Source organism: Equus asinus, chromosome 6 (genome assembly GCF_041296235.1).
Source record: "Equus asinus isolate D_3611 breed Donkey chromosome 6, EquAss-T2T_v2, whole genome shotgun sequence".
In the NCBI taxonomy this organism is placed as follows: Eukaryota; Metazoa; Chordata; class Mammalia; order Perissodactyla; family Equidae; genus Equus; species Equus asinus.
This window is the reverse complement of record NC_091795.1, coordinates 66,777,163-66,795,330: the sequence shown is the minus strand read 5'-3', so window position 1 is coordinate 66,795,330 and position 18,168 is coordinate 66,777,163. Positions and strand designations below refer to the sequence as shown.

At 46.1% G+C, this 18,168-nt stretch overlaps 1 long non-coding RNA gene across 1 annotated transcript in view; it reads left to right on the top strand.

Moving 5' to 3' along the window:
- LOC106826370 (uncharacterized) overlaps positions 1-18,168 on the top strand; it is a 52,689-nt gene that overhangs the window by 9,991 nt on the left and 24,530 nt on the right. The window contains exons 2-3 of the long non-coding RNA XR_006529019.2: positions 7,935-8,230; positions 8,329-8,512. This is a non-coding gene — a long non-coding RNA (uncharacterized lncRNA). The remainder of the gene's footprint in view (positions 1-7,934; positions 8,231-8,328; positions 8,513-18,168) is intronic.

The window sequence follows — 18,168 nt, the reverse complement described above, 5'->3', positions numbered from 1 at the left end:
TTGACCATAAATGTGTCGGTCTTTTGCTGGACTCTCTTTCTATTTTATTGACCTATATGGCAGTGTGGTGTTATGCCAGCACCATACTGTGTTGATTACTGTAAGTCTGGAAATCAGATAGTGTAAATCCTCCAACTTTGTTCTTTTTCAAAACTATTTTGGCCATTTTAGGTCCTTTACATTTCCATATAAACTTTAGGATCAGCTTGCCAATTTCTATAAAAACATTCTGGGCTTATAAGAATTCTGTTGAATTTATTGATCAATTTGAGGAGAATTGCTTCCTTAACAATTCTGAGACTTCTCATTCTATAAGCAAGGTATGTCTCTCCACTTACTTAGCCCTTTAATTTCTTTCAGCAATGTTTTGTAGTTTTCAGTGTATAAGTTTCATACTATTTCTTCCTTAAATATTTGGCAGAATTCACAAGTGAGGCACTGTGTGGGAAGATTTTTTTCTAAACCCTACAGCTTCAATTTCTTGAACAGATATTGGGCTATTCAGGTTACCTGTGTATTCTGAGCTTTGGTATTTTGTGTCTTTCAAGAAATTTGCCTGTTTCATTAAATTTGTTGAATTTATTGGCATGAAGTTATTCATGATAGTCCCTTCTTGTCTTTAGGATCCATAGTGATGTCCCGTCTAATTTCCGATGTTGGTAATTTGTGTCTTTTGTCTTTTTTTTTTCCTGATCAATCTGATAAGAGGTTTTTCACTTTTATTTATCTTTTCAAATATCCAGTTTTTGGTTTCATTGGTTTTCTCTATTGTTTTCCCACTTTCCATTTGATTCTGATGCACTTAAGGAGAATGTGTACTGTGCTGTTGTCAGGCAGAGTGTTTTGTCAATGTCAGTTATATCAAGGTGGTTTATAGCGTGGTTCAAGTCTTCTGTATCTTTGATTTTATGCCTACTTGTTCTATCATTGAGAGAAGAGTATGAAAATAACCATCTACAATGGTAGATTTTTCTATTTCTCCTTTTAGTTCTACCTTTTTCTGCTTCATGTAGTTTGAAGTTCTGTTATTGGCTGTATACATGTTTGGGACTGTTATGTTCTCTTGATTCATTGGATCCTGTTATCGTTGCTGATGCTCGATTTGTCCCGTGTTTGGCCAGGGAAAGTTCCATCAAGTTGGCTCTGGGGTCATTTTGACATAATTTTAGATCTTTGATATTCTCCTTGTTCCCAGCAAGACAAGATATTCCAAAATGTGCTTTGTACTTTTCTTCCTTTGACCCTGGAGTCAGCCATTTCTCCCAGGAGCCTGGTTCTTTTTTTTGGGAAATGTTATTTAGGAGAACACAATCTGTGTGATAGAGTTTCTTACTGCTGCTCTGTGGTTGTCATATTTTCAAGGATTTTCCAGTGGACAGAACTAGGAAATGCATATTTTTCAAAAAGAGAAAAATAAAGCCTGAGTTTATAGTGATATTTCCAATTCAAATTTAAGATTACAAAATTCATGCCCTTCAATTTTACATTTGGATCTCTTTTCTCTTGCTCTAAAAATACTAGTTCTTTACAATTCTTATATAATTATTTAATAACTTATTTGATTTATTCTACTATACACACAATAGTTTCAAAATAACATCATTATTATTTCTAACAGTAAGATTATTGATTGCAGTTTAAGATTTCTTTGTGATCGCTTTTGTTCTTAAGTTTATATTCAAAATGCAGTATTCAAAGTATTGTTTTAAAGTCAAAGTAATTTTTCTATGTATGGCTGTGTTACCAACGATACACAATGAATGTCATTTGATTCAGTTTGTTTCACATTTTTAGGGATTCCTTTTTTTTCTTTTTGATTTATTTATTTAAAATATTTACATGCTTCCTAAGTGAAAACTATAAACAAGGTTTATTCAGAGAAGTCCAGTTTGTATCCTTGTCCGCTAATCCCGCTTCCTCCTTCTCTCTACAGGTAATAATTTAAAAATTACTTTTTTCGGTTTATCCTTCTATTGTTTATCTTAAAAAATATACACGAATACACACGTGTGTATTCCACTTCCTCTCCTTCTTATCCAAAAGTTGTTCTCTTCCTTGCTGATTTCACTCACAGTATGTTCTGAAGATTGTTTCAAAGTCGCAGATGGAGCTCTCCCTCGCTTCTTATCGCAGCTGCGAGTAGTCTGTTCGTGTGGGTGTCCTGTGGGTGTACCACCGTTTAGTCAACCATCCTTCTCCTGAGGGACACTTGGATTATTTCCAGTCTTCTGGTTTTGTAGATAGTGCCGCAAATTTGTTCACGTCATTTTGTTTTCCTGAGGAAGATTTGCCCTGAGCTAGCATCTGTGCCAGTCTCCCTCTATTTTGTATGTGAGTTGCTGCCCCGGCATGGCCGTTGATGAGTGGTGTAGGTCTGCACCTGGGAACCAAACCCCGGCCACCGAAGTGGAGCAAGCCAAACTTAACCCCTAGGCCACGGAGCCGGCCCCTCGTTTTGAATATTTTGCTGGTATATCTTTGAGATAGATTCTAGATGTGGGATTCCTGGTCCATGGGATGGATACATATCTATAAAATATATATAATTATATATAATTATGTATATAATAGTTTACATTAAGTATAATGTTACATATAACATATATAACGTTATATATATAACGTTATATATAACATATAATATAAATATTATATATATATGAAATTTTCCAGGTGTGTGAAATCACCTCTAAAGAGGGTTTCTGATGTGATAATCCATGAGCATGAGGCCTCTGGAATCCACATCATAAGAGCCACGGTTGAGGAGTCTGGGCTGACTGATGCTGGATGGGGCATTACATGTCCTCCAGTTCCTGGGGAGGCACCACTGATGCCTTTTCTGGAGAGATATTTAAGGAAGGACTTACTGGAGGCTCTGACACAGGCGTGGCTGGCTGAGGATCTCAGCCCTGAAGAGCACCCCAGGCTTAGAAAAAGCCCAGGAGGCTCCCCACGCAGCCCTGCCTGGCGCTTCTGGCCCTTGGGCTCTGCTCTGCTGCCTTCAGCTTAACCTATTTCTGTTTTATTTTTTAGTTTTATCATGTTTAAAGTCATTTAAAGAATCTTTTAATTTTATTTAACTGATTATTTAATTATCTGAATACTTCCTAATTATACTTATTTTTTAAAAATTTTGTTGTCTCAACCATTTCGTTCCTTTAAACACTCTTTTGTTAATGAGTATATTCTTTCCCTTTAAAACTTTCATTACACCTTTTCCTCGCTCCTTAGTCTTTTCATTTATTTCCTCTTAGCCTTCTTTTAACTTTTTCTTCTAAATTTATTTTTGTCTTGTCTATTTTCTTCTTCTTTTTAACTTAAACTGTAAAACTGAATCCTCTTGAAGTGTTTTTACGCTCCCTGCTGGCTGGTTGGCCCTCTGGGAGCACAGGCCGCCGGCTGGGGTGGAGTCCATGCTGTGGGAAAGCCTGGGGGGTGGGAGGTGGGGAAGTTTTCCTCCTTCCACTGGTTCCTTGCCTTTTCACACTTAGTCCTTGGATACTACAACCCTGACCTTAACGGTCCACGGGACTAGATGCCCCGCTACTTTCCATAACAATACACCATCCATGGAGACTACAGTTGAGAAACTACAAGGAATATGGATCCTGGAGAAGAGTGGGCTAAAGAGGGATATATGAGCTGCTTTCAGATGTTTGTGAAGGGAGTAGGCGTATTCAGTGTTGACCTAGAGGAAAGAACATGAACTTAGAACTAGAGCCCGTGGGTGATGACGACAAGGAAGCAAATTTATTTTGTAAATGATTAGTGCTGTTGAGACAGGGGATGAGCTGACTGGTGAAAGAGTGTATTTCCCGGCTTTAAAAGTGATGGAGCAGAAGCCGGGATATTGTAGAAGAGAATCTTGTGTTGGTTGGGAGGTTGGTGAGGCTTCTAAGATCTCTTTTAGCTGTAAGATTCTTCGTTCTGTTTGCAGAAAAGTAACATTGTGCCGCAGATGTTGCCATGATCTTCCCAGTCTCTATTTCCCCTTTCTTCTGGTAACATACTAAGCCCCTCTGAACGCTGGGAGCACAGGACCAGCCCAGGGCGGTCATACCACATCATCCTCCTGCCCACACTACCCACTGTGTGTTCAGAGATGGGCATGTGACTCAAAATTAACCAGAGTCCTTCCATGAGATGTTTCTATCTTGAGCTATCTGGGAAGAATTCTTTCTTCTTTCTGTTTAGAAACATAAAGAATATAAATTTAGAGCTTCCTGCAGCTTCCAGCACGTATCTTTCTAGCACGTATCTTTCTAGTTGAGCTATGTGGCCGGGGAGAATGAAGGCTACATTTAGTGAGAAGCAGGCACAAGAGAGAGAGGTCTGAAAGTGTGTGAGTCTCTGATTCTTAAGACTAGCCTCACAAATTCTCTTTCTGTGGTCTGATAATGTGAGCCAAAGAAGTGTCCTTTTGCCTTAGCCAGTTAGACTTGGGTTTCTGTCACTAATCAACAGGGGTCTTGACTAATGCAATTGTTATTGTACAAAACATCATTTTACTCTGATGACCAATTTTTCAAATTTCTTAATGAGAATTCCTTTCAGAAGGAAAAGGCAGCATCCATTTCTGGCCAAACTAAAAATTACTGTAAACTTTCAAACTATTAAACTGGCCTGGGGATAAAGATACTAGACACTCCCCTGTGCCTTTTTATGAAGCCCAGCCCTCTCCCTCAGCATACTTGCCATCTCCCCTTGGAGGACTCTTTCAAAGCACAACACTTGACTTTTTTCCCCTCCCAAACCTGCTCCCCCCTAGTCTTTCCCATCCCACAAAATGGTCCTTTCATCTGTTCGCTTAGTTCTAAGTGAAAAGCTTGGCAGGCAGCCTCTATTGTACCCTTTTGCTCCCCCTACATCTAATCCATCAGCAAATCCTGTGATGCCCTCCAGGATGTATCCTGAATCCTGGCACTTCTCTTCTTCTGCAGTTTCTGTCCCCTCCTGCTTGGACTATTGCAGTAGCCTCTGCCCACCTCTCCAACCTCAGCTCCTGTCACTCTGTCCTGGTTTGCTATGCACCAGCCGCTGTAGTCTTTCTATTCTTTGTTTCTGCTTTGGGGCCTTTGCAATGGCCATTCTTTCTCCTGGAACAGCCTTGCCCAAATCTTAGGGTGGCTGGCTCCTCAACCTTCAGGGCTTGGTCAAATATCACCTCTTTAGAGATGTCTTTGCACGTAGTATAGTGGTATTTACTACTATCTAAAATTATCATGCTTATACAAGTGACAATTGTTTATCTCCCATCATTAGGATATAAATTCCAACTGTGCCAAGCCAATAGGTGCTCAGCAAATACTTCTTAAATGAATGGAAGAACAATAGAGCAGCAACACATGGGCACAAACTCTAAAGCTGAAGAGAGAACATGTGCCTGATGCTGCTGGTTTACTTTGTATATTCAGGTCTGGAGCCTGGTTTTTAGAAAGTCCTTCAGAGTCTTTCCAAGGTCACATCACTGAGTGTGTGAGGTGCCCAGGTGGCTTCTTGCCTAGTTGAAGAGCAGTGCTCCCATCAGAAGCCAATGAGAAAACACAAACAGAGGGTGTGGGGCAGGGACTGGGTGTCTATAACAATCACCTGGGGAGTGTTAGAATGCATATTCCTGGGCCCAGCGATTCTGTGAAGTCCTAGAACAAGCCTATGAGGAAAGGCAAGAACTGGGTGACCAATTCATCCGGGTTGTCCTGGGACAGCCTAGTTTTAGCACTGATGGCCCCTCACTCCCTGAAAATCCCTCAGTCCCTGGCAAACAGGGTGAGTTGGTCACCCTAAACCGAAGGGGTTCAAAGAGGCAGACGACAGGCGGATGAAGTAGCTTGGAATGGGTTCTTGGAGGGGCTGAGGTAGAAACGTTTCCCATCCTAGGCTCTGGGTTTTGACTGTCCCCTCGGCCCTGCCTTGGAGTACGTCTGGGTTTCTTAGGCACCTGGACCAGACAGAAGGGGAAGGAAACCACTGTTTCTCGAACACCTGCAATGAGCCAGCCACTGCTCTAGGGCCTTTGTTACTCAATCTGTTCTTCAGCAGCCTTTTTATTGCTCCCATTTTAGAGGCAGGACGCTGAGGCTCATAAGTTATGTAATGGCACAGGCTCAGACATCTGCCAAACAGAGGAGATGGGAGTGACAAAGCCCGCCTGACACAGAAGCCCAGGCCTTTTCTAGATGTTTTGCTGGCGGTGGTGGGGATGGGGGGGCATAGTTGGGGAGCAGGGGTCAGAGATGTGGCTGGGACCTCAGCTTGACAGTTTCCCTCAGTCCCTGGGGGCCGGCCTCTCCTGGGATCTAGGGAAGACCCTAGTGGCTACACAGTGAAATAGTTAAGGAAGGGGCACCCAGGTGGTTTCTTGGGTTGGCTCTGGCCTGGCTGCACAGATGGCCCTGTACCGCGAGGTGGCGCTGTGGCTCTGCCCTAGAAGACTCGTCTGCACTGGAGTCATGCAGGGCCAGCCATGGCACCAGCCACTGAGCCTTATTTTATCTGCAGCCTGCAGATCAACCTGGGGCCTGTCCATAGCTTTCTACCTTTCCTGAACTCTGCCAGGCCAAGAAGAGAGAAGCGAGAGGGCAGGAGGTCTGGAGAGGAGGAGGCTTGGGCCACTGCAGAGTCCTGGCAATGAGGGTGACTGCAGAGGGCAGCTGTCAAAAGGAGGGGAAGGGACTGCTGTCCTTGGAATAATGGGCTTATAACACTGACCCAAATCATCTCCAAGCATGCGCAGAATGCATCAGGAAAAGTGGCCTTGCTCCCCATAGTGGGTGTCAGTGCGAAGGGGCTTGGGCAGGGAAGAGGCACTTTTTCTGTCCTACAGACTGTTTTGGCCAAGTGAAGGCCCGCGCTGGAAGAACCAGGAGGCAAAGAGGAGAGTCAAGAGTCCTGGGTGTCCCAAGCAGGGGAGGAGATGGCCCCCAGTCATCTGCCTGTCTGCCCCCTGCTTACCACACAGCATCCTCAGCGGGAGCCACAGAATAGATCCCCCTCCATACTCCTGCTTCCCCTGCTGTTTGGGAAAATGGCTCCAAGGATGCTGGCCCTTGGGAGTTGGTTCTGTTACCTCTTGTTTTGTATGTAAGAACTCATCTGAGGCCCTAGGACTCGGGCCTTCCAGATTCTCACCCAACAACAACATCACCAAGAACAAACTTTTAACTCTTCTTCAAAGCCCATGCCAGCACCACATCGTGACTTGCTAGGTATCACCTACTTAACAGCAGGCTTGGCCAGCAGTGTTGATGCAGAATACAAAATGGTATCTGAGCTTGAAGGCTACGGCTTTGCTCCTGCTCCTTGATGCTCCTCAAGGGGGCAGCTCTCGAGCCCTCCTCAGCCTCTTAGCAAAGCCCATCTGAGAGCAGAGTGTGATGGGGGGGCGGGGGAGGGACAGAGCAGGAGGGCTTTGGGAAAGACTGGTGCTTCGAAGTGGGATGGGGAAGCAGAAAGCAGAGGATGGGCTTGCTGGAGACAAACTCAGTCAGCTTTCCAATCCTGCCTTTCCCTGGTCTCTGGGCTGGGGCCTGTGGCAGAAATTCCCCATAGAAAACTTCTTTTTTCTTTCCTAAGATTGGTGCCTGAGCTAACAACTGTTGCCAATCTTCTTTATTTTTTTTTTGCTTTTTCTCCCCAAAGCCCCCAGGCACATAGTTGTATAGTTTAGTTGTGGGTCCTTCTAGTTGTGCTATGTGGGACGCCGCCTCAACATGGCCTGATGAGTGGTGCCATGTCCGCCCCCAGGATGCGAACCATCGAAACCCTGGGCCGCCAAAGAGGAGTGCGCGAACTTAACCACTCGGCCATGGGGCTGGCCCTGAGAAAACCTTTTTTTATATTACATTTTCATTCATCAACTGTTCACATAGAATCAATTAAAATATTTCGTCTGATTTGTATTTAAAATGTCATTTTTTTCTTTTTTTATTCAACAGGTAATACACTCACGTGTTCAAAATTCAAAGCGTTAAAAATAAACAACCTTTCCTGTTCAATATGTAAACAAACAACCTCATGCTCCCGACAGAAAAGCAGCAAGGACATGAAAAGGCAATTTGTGGAAAAAAATGTGTTAAGAATGTCACCCTTAGTGTTATAAAAACTCTTCCGCTGAGACCTGCTTGCCTGTCATTTTGAGATGTTTTTGATGCACAGAAGTTTCAACTTTACTAAGCCGTATTTTTCCCTGAATGATCTCTTCGCTGCCTGGAAAGCCATTGCTCATCCTGAGGTCAGTTAAACAGTCTTTTTCTTCAGTGGTTTTCGTGGCTTCATGGTTTGCTCTCTAATGTGCCTCAGAGATGTTTCTATTGGTGATGTGATTCCCAGACGGAGCCGAGGACTGGTGTAGCTACCTGAGGGTGCAGCTCTGGGATGCCAGTTGGCCTCAGTCCCCAGCCCCTGCTCTGAACCATCTGGCAGTTATTCATGGCAGGACAAGCAGGCCAAGGGGCACCAGCCTCTGGAAGTGGACCGTCCTTCTGGAGAAGAGGGCCTGGAGACCCACCCTGAGGTAGGGACCTGGGATGGGCATGGAGCAGACTTGTCAGCTGGTCCAAGATGCAGGTGGCCCAGGGCATAGAGGAACTGAATGTGGGGAATCTGGGCAATTCTGGAGGACAGTGGGGAGTGACGTGGGGAGTCCTGCCCTCCAGACCCTGACGCAGAGCTGGAAGACAGACCCTGGGGACTGGGGAACCAGGAGGCCATAAGACTGAGAACTCTGAACAGAGACCAAGGTGGCCCTGGGTGTGGTAGGTCTCTGGGTCATGACGGAGCCCAGTGACTCAGGACAGGCATTGGTCAGGGTCTCCCTGGCAGCCAACCTGCCCTGTGGCATTTCAGAAAATGGCACCCAAGGGACTGAAATGGCCTATGTGGTACTGTGGGTGAAACCTTAGGAGACAAAGTCACTGTGGACCTATATCAGGCCCTGAGCCAGCTACAGGGTCATTAGTACCACTTGGTGCCTCAGTCCCAGCAAGAGGATGTAGATGCCCCCTCTGCCCCTCACACCATCTCCCTGGATATTGGGGATGGCCCTATCAACCTTGTTCGTAAGGAGGTCCCTGTTGTTTCCCAGGATACCCTAGTCTGAGTACTGAGGAGGGCCGCAGCTCTTTCCCTGGGAGGCAACAGACTAAATGTTGCCTTCAAGCCATCCCTGGTCATTTGACTTTAGACAGCATTCAGCTCTTGGGTATCAGTTTCTTCATCTATAGAATGGGATGATGATCTTTCTCCAACCAGCAAACCAGATGACCAAATGAAGGAATAGTGAGATGCTGTTCTGGAAAAAGAAAGTAAATCATTTGAGTGCAAGGTTGTGAAGTGGTTGCACCCAAGGCCAGTGGAACATGGTTCCCCACCTGGGCTGTGTCTCCCTGGGCCTCCAGCAGGTGGTAGCATCGCCCTCTGCATGTGCTGATCTCCACCCCAGCCCTCCTCCCAGACACACAGTGTGTAGCACTTTGGACCTCAGTCAGTTCACAACCCACATTCCCACCTGCCAGGGGAAGGAGGGATCTGAACGGCCTCTGAGACAGCGTCCAGGGCTGGGAGCCAGAATGCCCTGGATGGGAAGGGCCTGGAAAGAGAATTAAAACATCATTCTTTCCCTCAAAGAAAGCACAGATAAGCCAGGAGTTAGGGACCCTGTATGCACGAGCCCAAGAAGGCCGATGTGAGTGCCTGGACGGCAGAGACCGTGTGCTGCTCTGCCACGACCTGTCCCACACCACCTGGAGACGGCAGTTTGGGATCCAGAGACCGGGACTTGTCCACTGCTAGGGTCATTATCTTTAGTTGAAAAGGCCAGCCGGCATTTTGGTGGGGGCAGGGGTGGGTCCTCTATTTTTGTGTGTGTAACATGGTTGAAAATTTAACTCACACTTTGATTAATCTGTGCAGAAAAAAGTGATTTCCTTGCGTGTTAGTCTATAACTAATCCGGCCTTTCTCTAACCCCTACCTGATGATTAGTGAGAAAAACAATGAAATGTTCGACTTGAATTGAATGTCGCGGGACCTGACAGTTTAGCCTGTTAAGTGATGTTTAGTTTCTCTTGGATAAAAGTGCTCAATTCTCAGATTGCTTTCCCCAGTGTCTCCCACTAAGGTGGTGTTGAGGTATTTGGACAGACAAGGGCAGCTTATGTGACATCTGGCAGGAGCAAGGAATTGGGATCCTGGGATGTGGTGTCCTCTGGTTTTCTGGCAAGGTCCCTTCTCCCATTGGCCACGAATTGTACTTGAAGCTGAGTTTGTGTAACTCATGGTCTGGTCTCCTGGTCTGACCAGAGCTCCCGCGGTGCCCGCGGCTGACCAGCCCACTGTACCTAGGTTCTTCCTGGCTGCCTCCCAGAGGGTCTCCCCCCGACCCAGTTGTGCCTCCTCCTCTCCTGTGGGTCTCCTCATTGGACCGCTGTGGCCCCGGCTGCCCTGCTGGCTCACGACTTGGCAGCCAGGCCTGTGGGAATTAGAGTTGGCTTGTGAATCTGAACTTCTGAGGCTCCTCGCCTTACCCCGGAGCACTGTAGTCAGAGGCAGAGGCTGGTTTGGTTCGGTTGGTCTGGAGTAGCCTAGGATGCCACTTTCTCCCGGGGTTCCAGACACGAGACTGGGACAGGAGCCCTCCCTCCGGGGCTCCCTCTCTGCAGCAAAACCAGATCCGACTGCTGAGTTCCCCTTGTTGCTGTCCTTCTAGTCCCTTCCCACTGTCCCCTGGGCAGGAAGGAGAGTACCGAAGCATGTCCTCTTCTTGCATGGGCATCTGTTACATAAAACTCCACAGTCACGCCCCAGGAGAGAGGTGAAAGCATCCAGGAAATATGCTCTCAAGAGAATAGCCTGGTTTAGAAGACTTTAGACCTGCCGCATAATCCTGTTTTGTGTGTCAGATGCCAAATATTACCGCATTTTTTCTTCTGTGCATTCTGTCTAAGTCAGACCTTCATCCTAGGCTCTCCTCAGGCAGAGATGGCTGCCTAGGGCCAAGGGCCATGAAGGTCATGTACTCACAAAGGCAAGAAAGAGAAGCACATTCATACATTTTCAAATATCATCCTTTCCTGCTTGAAGTGTTCCTAACATTGAATAATGGAAGCAAAGGAAACATAGCAGGTAAAATGTAAAGGCTTTATCCACGAGGAGAATTCACTATCTTCCTTGTGTTAGACTCTGTCCTTCCAGGAGGACACATAGTGTGTCAGAAGTAGATGCCACTGAGCAAAAAATTGGCACATAGGGTCAAAAGATGGCCCAGCCCAGGAATCCAGCCTGAGCAACCTCGGCAAGACCGAGGCTGTCAGAGGATGAAAGGAAGGCTGTGATTGGTGGGCTCCTCTTCAGGCTCCTCATTTGCCCTCTCCTATTGGAGAAAAGAGGACCCAGGCAATTCAAGCTAACCGGGAGCCTGGGAAAGGGGGTACGAGGGGGTGAGTATAATTCACTGCCCCCCTTCAGTGCTGTGGGCAGGCAGCTGAGTCTTCATCTTTTACACAGCTGACTCAGGAAGGGGGTCTCACCAGGTAGGGCTGACTGGCCACGCTCACAGGTACTCACTGGCACATGTGGCTGGACGCACGCTCAGCCTGCACAACTCTTAGAGTCGCGCCTGACATGGTAAGCATGCAATAAAGCCTGTTGTTATTATCATTGGATGCACAGAAAGATCTAAACACACATCGAGAGACACAGACACCCAGATGTGTGCATTCTCATACTCAAAGACATACAGATGTGGAAACGCAGTCACACATAGTAGTTATGACTCACACCTATTGGAAATTTACTACACGGCAGGCATTGTTCTAACACTATACGAGAGGATCGAGCAATTGAATCCTTACAACGACTTCATGAAGTAGGTATTGTTATTTATCCTGATTAATAGATAGGTGAATTGAGTCATGTAGAGGTGACAGCTCAAGGCCACAAAGCTGGTAATTGGTAAACTTGAGATTCAAGCCCAGGCAGTCTGGCCTCAGAGCCGGCACATGTAACCACCAGCTATTCTGCTGTCTTCCTCTCAGACACCCATGGTCTTGCACACAGGCTCCATCACAGACCTTCACACAGAAGTGAAGAAACTGTCTACATACAAGTGGATGCACTTCCACAGTCATAAGACACGTCACAAGGCATGGAGTCCCCATCACATGCGTGCTGAATCACACCTTCAGACTACCTGGCACAATGCGATTGTGTTTGTTCTCAGTGAGTGCGCTTTCAAATGGCTCCAGTCCTACGCCTGTTGTAGTGGATGTTGGGTTCACAGCCCCTGCTCTTTTGGGTGGCTTAGCATGGTTTTGAGGAGGAGGCTAGACTTGTCTTCACCTCCAGAAGCTGAATCGAGTTTGGCCTTGTCTGAGATCTCAGGGTCCCTGGCCTCTTCCCACTCCCTTGTCCTTTGTGAGTGCAGGATACTGCCCAGTAGTCGTGGTCTTAACTTCTTGGTGCTTGCCTAAGCCTGGTTTTGTTCCTCACCTCCATCCCAGGACCAGGAGTCCCCCACCTAGAGGCTTTGAGGTGGACCCAAATGGGAAGTCTTCTGGGCTTCCTGGGGCCTAGGGGAGAGGTCTCTGCACAAAGGGCAGGGCAAGGGCGCTCAACCAAGCTGGAGGGGCTTCCTAGATGGCCCACCATGGCCCCTGACTGTGTGGACATTGCGCTGGATGTGGGCTTTAATCAGGGCCAGGCTTGGGTGAATGGCAAGGAATCATGGTCTCAGAATGGTAGAGCGAGCTGGGGCCTTTGAGACCATCTAGTGCAGCCCCTCGTTTTATAGGCTAGAAAGCTGAGTCTCTGAGATGGGAAGGGCTGTGCCTGAGGTCACTCTGCGAATCTTCAACCTCAAGTCTGAACTCTGAGTCCAACGTTCAGTGTGTTGGCTCCGTGGGGGAGACAAAGGCTTCCTAAGTGCACAGGTTATGGAAATTCAGGACATACCAGACACACAGGCATCCAAGGTCACAGTTCCTTGCCCTGGGTGGCTGACTAAAATTTTAATCCAGATTCACGGAGATCTTTTTAAAAGGACTTCAGCTGTTGTGTGTGTGTGACACAGGAGACACCTTTGCTCCTGACCAAGGCCCATCCTCTGAGCCACATGAAGACTTCTGGCCTGAAAAGACCTGAAGACTCCTCCTTAATGTGTTTGCATTTAACTGAGAAACAGACCTCGCATGAGTCTGCATTTTGCCCCATCTTTCTCCTGGTCCGTTCTCTCTACTGGCAGACATTAGCATTGGCACTTCCTACGTGCCAGGCTCTGTTCTGAGCACTTTATCTGAGTTAGTCATTTAATCCTCCCAACAGTCCAATGGGACAGGCACCATCGTCATCATCATCACCATCATCACCCCCACTTTTTTGATTAGGAAATTGAGGTACAAAGGGATCAGGCAACTTGTCTGAGGCCCCCAGGTTAGAAAGGGGCAGAGTGAGGATTCAAATCCAGGCAATGCACCCTCCACGCCGGAGCTCTGAGCATAAGGGTCAGCCATCATCCCAGTCTGCTCCCCTAGAAAGTTCTGAGAGTCTCAGCCACGGTGACCAGTACGGAGAGAGCCCAGGCAGGCAGAGAGTTGCACATGGGCCCCAGACATGTCACATCTCAGGATCCAGATCGTCTACCTGCACAGCCTTGCAGAATTGAGACATCCATGTGATCCTGGCCACACACACATCCCGGCTTTCCTGGTCTTCGGGGAGCTGCCATCTCCTCAACTCAACCTCCCCATCCTCCTTTCTCTTCTGCCCACTCTACACTTTTGACGGAAGTGTGAACAGATCCTTTTCACCTCAACTTTGCAAAGAAAAGATTAGGACTTTTCATAAAAATAATACTTAGAAGGAAACTATGGGGAAAGGAAGCACATTTGAAACTGTAGAAATGGATAAATGTGGAAAGCATAGATCTCAGATACTCATCAGTAGCAAACTCTGATTCTGGTTGACTGTGGACCCTTCCCAGCCTCGTACTAAGCCCTGGGCCGGACCTGGGGCCTCAGAAGGATGTGATGCTCTCCAGCATGAGGCAGGTGTTAGGATGCCTCTGGGGATGAGTCTAGCTCTGCTGTGATCTCTCTCCTGGTCCTCGGCCAGACCATTCGGATTTGGCCAATGGAGCAGTGATTGGTTCTGCCCATGGGGAAGGTGGGCTTCTCAGCATCCCACCCCACTTCTGAATTCTTCTCTGGTCTTGTCTGGTGTTGTCCCTCAGGCGTTCCTTCTGGCCCTGATGAGTCTCCAACTTCTCTTCCAGCCACTGCAGGGCTGCCTTGGCCAGGCACCTATTTTATCAGTTCTAGTGAAATCCACTCCCGGGGAGGGTATGAATGGAGGCCCACAGACCATATGTCTAATATTTAAAAGTTGTAAGTCCAGTTAACAAAATGTTAAAGTATGTTCTATTCTTCAACCCCGACAAGTTTACCTTCAAAATAATAAAGGTGAAAATACATATAAAGTTATGATTTTTATATGACTGAAGTTCTGCAAAATAGTGAAGGCAACTGAATTGACTCTTACTGAGGACATCAGGGGTTCTGCTGAGGGGCCAGTGATGTTTAAATGAATAATAAAATTAAGACATTTATAATTCATGTTAGCATATACTTATTCTTTAAAACTTATTTTCTTGCTTTATGTTCAGCAAAATTAGCAATTGTGCTTTTATAATAGAGAACTCGTAATTTGTGTTCTATTGACAGTAATGATCAAAAATAAAATGCAGTTGTATTCAGAGTTGTTTCAGTTATCTGTTGCTGAGTAACAAAACACTCCAAAGCATAGTAGTGTAAAACAATCACTATTTTATTGTCTGTCGTGGTTCTGTGGGTCAACCGGGTTGAGCTAAGCATCTCTTCTGCTGCTTTGCTTGGGAATTCTCATGTGTTGTGGGAGGACTGGTGAGCCATCAAGAGGCTCAGCTGGGATGCTGGGCCAGCTGGTCCTTTCCTTCTTTCCATAAGCTCTCTGGGCCTCTCTCTCTCCACATGGTCTCTCCATGGGGCAGGGTAGCTGGACTTCTACATGGAAGTTCAGGACTCCCACAAGTGAGTACTCCAAAAAGGAGGAAGAGGAAGCTGCCAGTTGTCTTAAAAGCCTACATCCAAAACTTAAGCAACACACACCCACTGTGTTCCAGGTGTGAGCATGAGTCATAGGCCAGCCCAGATTCAGTGTGGGGGGACCACACAGAGCAGAAATACCAGGAGGTCTTGTTCACTGGGGCCTTCTTTGGAGACCAAGTACCACGGTGCTGGAAGTGAGTGTTGTAAGAAAAACTGAAAACCAGTGGTGTTTGTTTTGAGACAATTGGAGGGCATGAGCTGAAGAACCTTGAGGAGAATATTCCTACAGGCTTGAAACACAGCGAGGAAACTATCATTGGAGGCTGGAAAGAAAGGGGACCTGAGATATTCAGAAGAAGAAGAGTAGTATGAGACCATCCCCTACAGTAATGGGGAAAATAGATAGGGTGCCTAATGAAGCTGTGATCTGGCTAAGGCAATTTTCAGGCAGAATGCTGAAAGTGCTAATTGGCTTCTTCCAGATGACTCTGATAAAATAGGGAAAGAGAGAGATGAACTAAAGAAGGTTTGGAGCAGAATTTTGAAAATCTAAGGAGCCCAGGTCTGTTTGGAGCAGAATTTAGAAAATCTAAAGAGCCCAGGTCTCCTGTTCCAGCCAGCAGAAGACTCAAAGTAAGAAATGGCCTCAAGGCAAAGATAAAATCCAGGGCTGCCAGTAAAATATGGTTTCAGGTATAGTCAAGGGTGTGGCTGTAAGACCCTTTGTTAAGACCTCGGAAAAATTTAAGGGCATGTCTTTAGACTATTTTTTTTTTTTGAGGAAGATTAGCCCTGAGCTAACACCTGCTGCCAATCCTCCTCTTTTTGCTGAGAAAGACTGGCCCTGAGCTAACATCCATGCCCATCTTCCTCTCCTTTATATGTGGGATGCCTACCACAGCATGGCTTGCCAAGTGGTGCTGTGTCTGCACCCAGGATCCGAATGGGTGAACCCCCGGCTGCCGAAGCGGAATGTGTGCACTTAACCACTGCACCACCAGGCCGGCCCCATAGACCCTTTGTATAGACAACAGGGCTTATAAGAATGTGCAAGGTGTACCTCTTGGATCCTCTCTGCTGGACAACAGAACTAAGGCTCCCACAGCAACCCCAAAGGTGGTGTAAGGAGAGAAGGACATTTTTGGAAATAGATGGGGGTATGGCTTTTGTCTAATGGAATAGATTATAACTTGATATATAAGAAACCCACAAATTTTTTAAGGAATTTTTTTTTTTTAGTTTGGATTGAAAGGGACAGAGACAGTTCAAAATGAAGAAGCAGGCTGAGAAGTCAGTTTGGTTGCAAACACTGACCATTTCTTCTGGAAAAGGAAGGATGACTCGGACTGTGGAGCCAACAGCCATGGACAGCCACTCCCAGAGAGCAGGACCAGGCTGTAATAAAAGAATTGGCTTGATTTCAGAATTAGTTTGCACATGTTTCTCCTCCTTTTTGGGTGAGAGTGTCTATTGCAGTTATCCAGTGCCTACCTCCTGGTGGTGTGTTGGGTTTGGTGGGAAGATAAGTTGTCTCTTTAGTCCACAGGTCTTCAAATCGAGAGGAACCATCTCCAAGCACCCATCACTCAGAGGCCTCCTCTGCATGGGATCTGGTGTAGATGTTGGGGTCCTAGATTTGGAGCCTAAGCCTGATGACTTCACGGATGAGATTTTGGGGGTCTTGGAGGGTGGGTGTATTTTGAAGGTGTGAGGGACGTGATTCATTGGGGGCCAGTGGGCAGAACTATGGTAGCTAGTCTTCAAAGTTAGCCCCCAGTGTACCACATCTCCCGGTATTCATGACCTGGCACAGTCTTGTCTCTTGGGTCTGGGCTGTCCCTGTGACTCACTTTTGGCCAATACAAAGCAACAACAGTGATGCTGCGTGATTTTCTGAGGATTGGTCATAGGAAGGCTTTTGGCTTCCACCCAGGTCTCTTAGAATGCTGGCTCTGGGACAAGCCAGCCATCGTGTAAGGAGTCTGACTCCTCTTGAGACTGCCATGCTATGAGGGGGCCAAGCTAGCCATGTGGAAAACTCACAGGAGAAAACAATACAGTCAGCCAGACTTCACCTGTTCCAGCCGTCCCAGCTGAGCACCAGATGTGAAACATGGATGCTGCCGTCTTGGATGGACAGTCCAGCTAAACTTGCATTTGACTCTAGACCTTGACAGCATTTAGCTGCAGCCATACAAGAGAGCCCCCCGACCCCAACCACATCAATCCACCCAGCCAGTCAATCCACAGAACTGTGGGAGAGAAAAACAATCTATTTTAAGCCACTAAGTTTTGGGATCTATTATGCAGCAACAGATAACTGAAACAGTACAAAAATTACATTTATTTTAATAAAAAATGCAAATTAAATTATAAAAGGTAAACATTTCAAATTACTTTTTATATAAATTAACAACTTATTTTTCTTTCAAATATTTTAAATTATCTCTTAAAATTAAAAGGCAAATATAACTAACAGTATAACTAATACATTGTATCTAATACATACAAAATTTAAATCAGGGCCCACCCAGTGGCGTAGTGGTGAAGTTTATGCGCTCTGCCTTGGGGGCCCAGCGTTCACAGGTTGGGATCCCGGGCGGGGACCTAGCACATTCGTCAAGCCACTCTGTAGCAGCATCCCACATAGAGTAGAGGAAGACTGGCACAGATGTTAGCTCAGCGACAATCTTCCTCAAGCAAAAAGAGGAAGATTGGCAACAGATGTTAGCTCAGGGCCAATCTTCCTCAAAAAAAATTTTACATAATGCTGAATTTTTAACTTGTTTTGAAAATTTAATTAAATCTTAGTAAAAATTTTTATAAAAATAAAATCAGTCACAGTTCTAGCATTATGTCGTGTCTGTCTAGTTGCCACTCTAAAGAATCAGTATCCTACTTCATGCATGTTACCTCTTGACCTGCACATGTGCAAATGTAGGAGAATTATAAATTGTTTATACTGGAAAATGTTCCTCAGCTCCCGTGTACAATTGTAGCAACTACTTGGCTAATTTGTGAGTACTTCTAGAACCATAAAGATAAGCCTGAAAGTGCGTGTTGGCCACTATTGGGACCTGCCACTTCTGTTG